Here is a 5,420-nt window from a genome sequence, read left to right as displayed (position 1 = left end):
CAGCGCCACCTGGTGGCTAAATCATAAGGTCCCCTGTTTTGTTAAATGAGTGGTCCCATAGGCCTGCCTGAAATACCACAGAATGAAATGTTCATAGAAATTTGCTGTTCCTAGAAAATTCGCTAAGGCTTGATGTCTGCCTGTGATGCAGGTCCTTTGCAACGTCCACATGTGATGAGTCTATTTGAGTCAGTACGTAGTCAGAATATCAAGATTACCTTATTCTAGTCAAACACACAAGCAATGATACAATATGGCTAATACTTGTCGAACCTGCAAGATATGTCCCTATAAATGCTAAGAGAAAAATCAGCATTATTATCTGAATAGGCCATGATGTATATTTTAACAAGACCTCCTGACTCTGGGTCCAGCTGACTTTCCAGTCTACTGTAGTGTGATAGGTAAAATTTGCATTTCTTTTTACTTTTACTAGTATATCTTTTTTAGATTGCCTTCATTTCTAAGCACATCGCTCTCCTCTGCTACCTAGTGAACCAGCACTTATAAAAAAAAGAAAGAGAAAAAAACAGATCAGTAAAACTAATCAACAAAACAACCAAGTCTGATGATATATTCAATAGGCAAAATTCATATTTCTATGGCTCTCCAAGATAAATGAGGTAGGTTGTATAAATATTATTATTCCCATTGTACACGTAACAAAATGGAGACTCTGAGAGGTGAGTGAACTGATCAAAGCACTAAGAAGTGTCTGAGGTGAGATTTGAGTCTCAGGCCTCCTGACTCCAATATCAGTTTGAGGTCGACCAGAACCTCATTGGAAGGTCAGTACAGTGACAAAACCCAAAAGTCATGAATTGATATCTATAACATCTAAACTGTTCCTGAAAAGCTGTTCTCCACTCATCCATGGCCCTAATTCAAAGAAGGTTTCAAACCTCTGGTAAATCCAGCTTCCTGTAAGTCTATGCCCCTGCATTCTTCTTTAAAAAAAAAAAATAATCTTAGGTCAGTGGCAGTGAGTCACAAAGGATTATTTCATTTGGGTCTAAGTAATCAATGTAGAAACATGGCTCACCTCCCTTGATGAGGTAAAAAAAAAAATGCTACTGCTATGCTATCATCTGAAAGTTACTTGTACCTCTTATGACTCAAATGTACTTTCATAGTGTTGGTCCCTCCCAGTTATTTAATGTCTAAATTTGTCCCTAAGGGGATGGAGGGAACATACCTAGGGGGAGATCTACTGAACCATCACAGTCCCAGTATAGAACAACTGTGAGTCTTTCCCTTCTGTAAGGGTGAGGATTCCTTTCCCTATCTCCACTTTAGTTAATATAGTCACAGGAGGCCCAGAATGTAATCCCAAGGTATTAATGTTAAACCGACTGTGGAGGTGAGACTGATTGCTAATCCATTTTACAGATGTGACCAGCTCTCTGCTCTGAGTCAAGAAGGGGAATAACAGAAATGATTGAGAAAAATGAATCATACCTCAGGGGACTTAAAGAGCTGAACCCTGAGGAATACCAGGAAGTAAAATCTTAGAGCAGATCAAGATGGACAGTTAAAATATTGTAAGCCAAGAGTTACCTGTGGAGGAGACTCCTTCAGAGGAGGAGGGAGAGGAAATTTCTTTCTCTTCTCCACCCCCCAACCCCCAGCCATTTAGCTTTGAAAATTAGTAGAATATACTGCATCTATAGGGTGTGTGTTGAGTCATTTTTTTTCAGTCCTATTCAACTCTTCGTGATTGCTTTTCAGGTTTTCTTGGCAAAGATAGTGGAGTAGTTTGCCATTTCCTTCTCCACCTCATTTTACAGATGAAGAACTGAGGCAAAGAGAGTCAAGTAATTTGCCCAGGGTCACCCAACTAATAAGTGTCTCAAGTTAGATTTGAACTTGGGAAGATGAATCTTCCTGATTCCAGGTCTGGTGCTGTATGCACTACAGCGCCACCTAGCTGCCTGCTATTTAGGGGGTAGACAGATACAAACCAGACATGGATACATAGAAATGATTATCTGAGAAGAAGCAGCTTCTAGGAATGTGTCCCCTGGAAGCAGAAAAGAGAGTCAAGACATGGAGATGAGCCAATCCTAGAAACCTAACATGATGACTCTACTTGCTTTTGCTTTTGCTACAAGGCCCACACATGGGCCTCATTACCATGGTACTCTGAGCACACTCTTCCCATGGGCGTCACGTGTATTTGTAAGAAGGTGCTCCCCATATTGGTGGAGGGAAAGTTTCGTAATTATGTTCTTGATATGCCATTCGAGTAAATGCAGTGGATCAGGAAGACCCATCTTTGTAAGTTCAAATCTGACTTCTTGCTGGCTGTGAGACCCTGGGCAGTTACTTGACTCTCTTTGCCTCAGTTCCTCATCTGTAAAAAAAAATGAGCTAGAGAAAGAAATGGCAAACCACTCCAATATTTTTGCCAAAATCCCAAAGGGCTCACAGAGAGTCAGACATAACTGAACAGCAACTTTGATAAAAGCTAAGTCTACTTGATTGGGTTTTTAAAATTTGTTTTATCTTCAATTTATGGAACAAAACAAGCATTTCCATAACATAGTACGATAAAAAAGATGATTGTACATGAAACTGCAAATCTACCATGTACAACTTGCTATTCCCTCCAAATATACAACAAAGTTATCATGTAAATTTTTTTTCCCTTCTCCCCACCCCTGCCCTAGAGATGGCTACCATTAGACACAAATAGGTGTGTGTGTCACATACACACACACGCATATATATATATATACATACACACATAGGTATGTAAAATTATTCTATTGATTATTAATGGGAAGCTCAAGATAAGGAAGGGTGGATGGGTCATAAGCTAAAGTGTTAGGAGTGTAGACTCACAAAGTTACCCACAGAACCCTATTTAGCTGATTGGATCTCAGATATGGGTATCCAGTCCATGAATGTATTCGTCTTGGGCTTATAAACAATGGTGAAGGTATGGCTAGTACTTCTGGAACCTCTAAATCTTCTTAACTGAAATCTTTCCCTGCTGGACTGGTCCATTGCTAGCCTCGCCCCCAAGCCTGCAGGGAAAGCAGGAAGTGTGTGTGTGTGTGTGTGTGTGTGTGTGTGTGTGTGTGTGTGTGTGTCTGATTCTTTCAGCCAATAGCAAGATGTTTCCTGGGTGGTAGTATCAGCCTTCATGCAGTGGCTATAGCATCCTATCATCCTGTCTAATGATTAAAACTTATTATACATTTATAGGAAAATTTTAAAACATTTAAAACATTTACTCCTGCTGATTGATTGATTCTCTTTGGTATATCTTGTCTATACATTAAAGACTAATCATGTCTGATGATTGATTGAATTGAGGTATCAGAACTTTCTGTGACCCCGTTAATTAAAGTGAGGGCAGAACCTCTTCCCCCTTACACTAATTATGATGACACTATTAGTGATCAGTTTCCTAGGCATATTCCCAACACAGAGTTTGCTGAATCACGTTTCTGATATGGTTCCCCAAGCATGGTCAAAAACTCACCCTTAATTCATTCCAATTTCCAACTTCTATCAGGAAAGCTTCCCAATTGGGGTAGATCCTAGTTCTCCTATCACAAAAGCACACAAGTGTGAGGCTTATTTTTCAACACACACAGGTCCATACCATCCATAAATGGGTCTGTGTGCATTTCCATTATCCTTAAATATTGGTGGGGATTCTGGAGTAGGGGGAAGGTCAGGTCACCCACAGGTGCAACAATAGAGTAGCAGTCATAGTGAGGAGTAGGTCACTCTCTTTCAGGACTCCATCCTAGAGGTCATAATTTGAAAATCATTCAGTTGGTCCCTAAGTATAAACAACTATAGTATGTTATGTTAAAAAAAGATTCACATATCCTTTTCTTTTTATTAATATTTTAGATCCCCTTCATTTCTAAATATATCCCTCTCTTCCGCTACCTAGTGACCCATCACTTATAAAAAAAAAAAAAGAAAAAAAAGGAAAGGATTATTATGCCAACCCCTCCAGAGCAATAAAGAAAGGGAGGGAGTGTCTTGAGTGATAGCTGAATACTATTAAATGTCAAAAGGGACAAAAAGTAGGACTAAAGACTTGATGTACTTAAGTGTTCAGAGAATTAGGAAACTGGTCAGGGTTTCACCAGCACTTCATGGATAAAGAGTTCTGGTCATAGATCCTTATCCCAGTACAGCTAAAAGCATCTGGGTTTCTCAAATACATCCCTACAAGGATAGGAAGGAGTCTCCAATTACTTTCACAGATACATAGTTCATAGAATTCAAAATAAAATCTAAAGGACCATAATATCACAGATACTCTTTTGATGAACTGGTCCTCCCTCTTTACCCTCTCCCCCAAAATTCTAGGGCAGGTGCCCTCACCCAACCAAAGCTGTGGGGACACATAAACATAACATATATATTGCCCCATCCTAACTGCCTTCCCAGACTACCCAGAGCATCTGTGAATGTGAAAATTGCCTGAGTTACCCACAGTGCTTCAGCTACATACTTCCTGTGCCCTAGAAACTTATTTGGATAATTTTTCTTTCCATTGTTAAACAATTTTTCCTCATCCCACACAAACAACAAGCATATAAGCTGCTAAATGCCACCTCTGCACATCCTGAGGACCTATTTTGGTTGCTCCCTTCACAGGGGAAAGACAAATAGGAAGGGAAATACTACTAAACACCCTCTCTTCTCCACCGAAGTATCATTCCTTGATTGTACCATTCTCTGTATTCAAAGATGAAACTCATGTCAGTGGGACATAAGCTTCAATTGTCTCTCCATGAATTGGTATGGGTTAGTTCTGAGTCATTTACAATTTCTTGGGTCGCCCACCTTGTGACCAAAAAGGACAGGCCAATCTTGGGTATGCAGTGTAGGCCTCAGTTTCTTTATCTGTAAAGAAGGTACAGGAGAGAGAGAGAGACAGAGACAGAGACAGAGAGAGAGACAGAGAGACTCACTGGTGATAATACACAGAAGAGAGAAGAAGGAAATTCAATGGGGGACACAGACAATCAAGGCAATATTGGTACCATAATATTAAATTTAATATATACTTTTATAAAATAATCTGTACCTAATAGATATTCTTTGTGGCTTCATCCATAATCTTTTTCTGTTTTTTGAAAATGGAAACCCTTGTATTTGTTGATGTTTGTTACATTCATAATTGTTTTCAAAAATCTTTTTTATAAAAGGAGAGAGATGGACAAGATGATTTCCTAAGGTTTCATTTAGCTCTAAATAGATGAAATTCTGTGGGAATGATGATAATAATTATCAAACTAAAACATCAAAAATGAAATCAAACTGGCCAAGAAACAAGAAGTTAATTTAAGGCTAATGGGCTTTATCGAGCAAGAAAAAAAAAATCCAAACCCAAATAAGTCACATTTGCTGTGGGGCTAGAAGCCTAGAGAAATGAGATGAAAAGA

The sequence above is a fragment of the Vombatus ursinus genome, unplaced genomic scaffold, assembly GCF_900497805.2.
Source record: "Vombatus ursinus unplaced genomic scaffold, bare-nosed wombat genome assembly UNPS02014798.1, whole genome shotgun sequence".
Lineage (NCBI taxonomy): Eukaryota > Metazoa > Chordata > Mammalia > Diprotodontia > Vombatidae > Vombatus > Vombatus ursinus.
The sequence above is the reverse complement of the archived record's forward strand: the minus strand, read 5'-3'. Positions refer to the sequence as shown.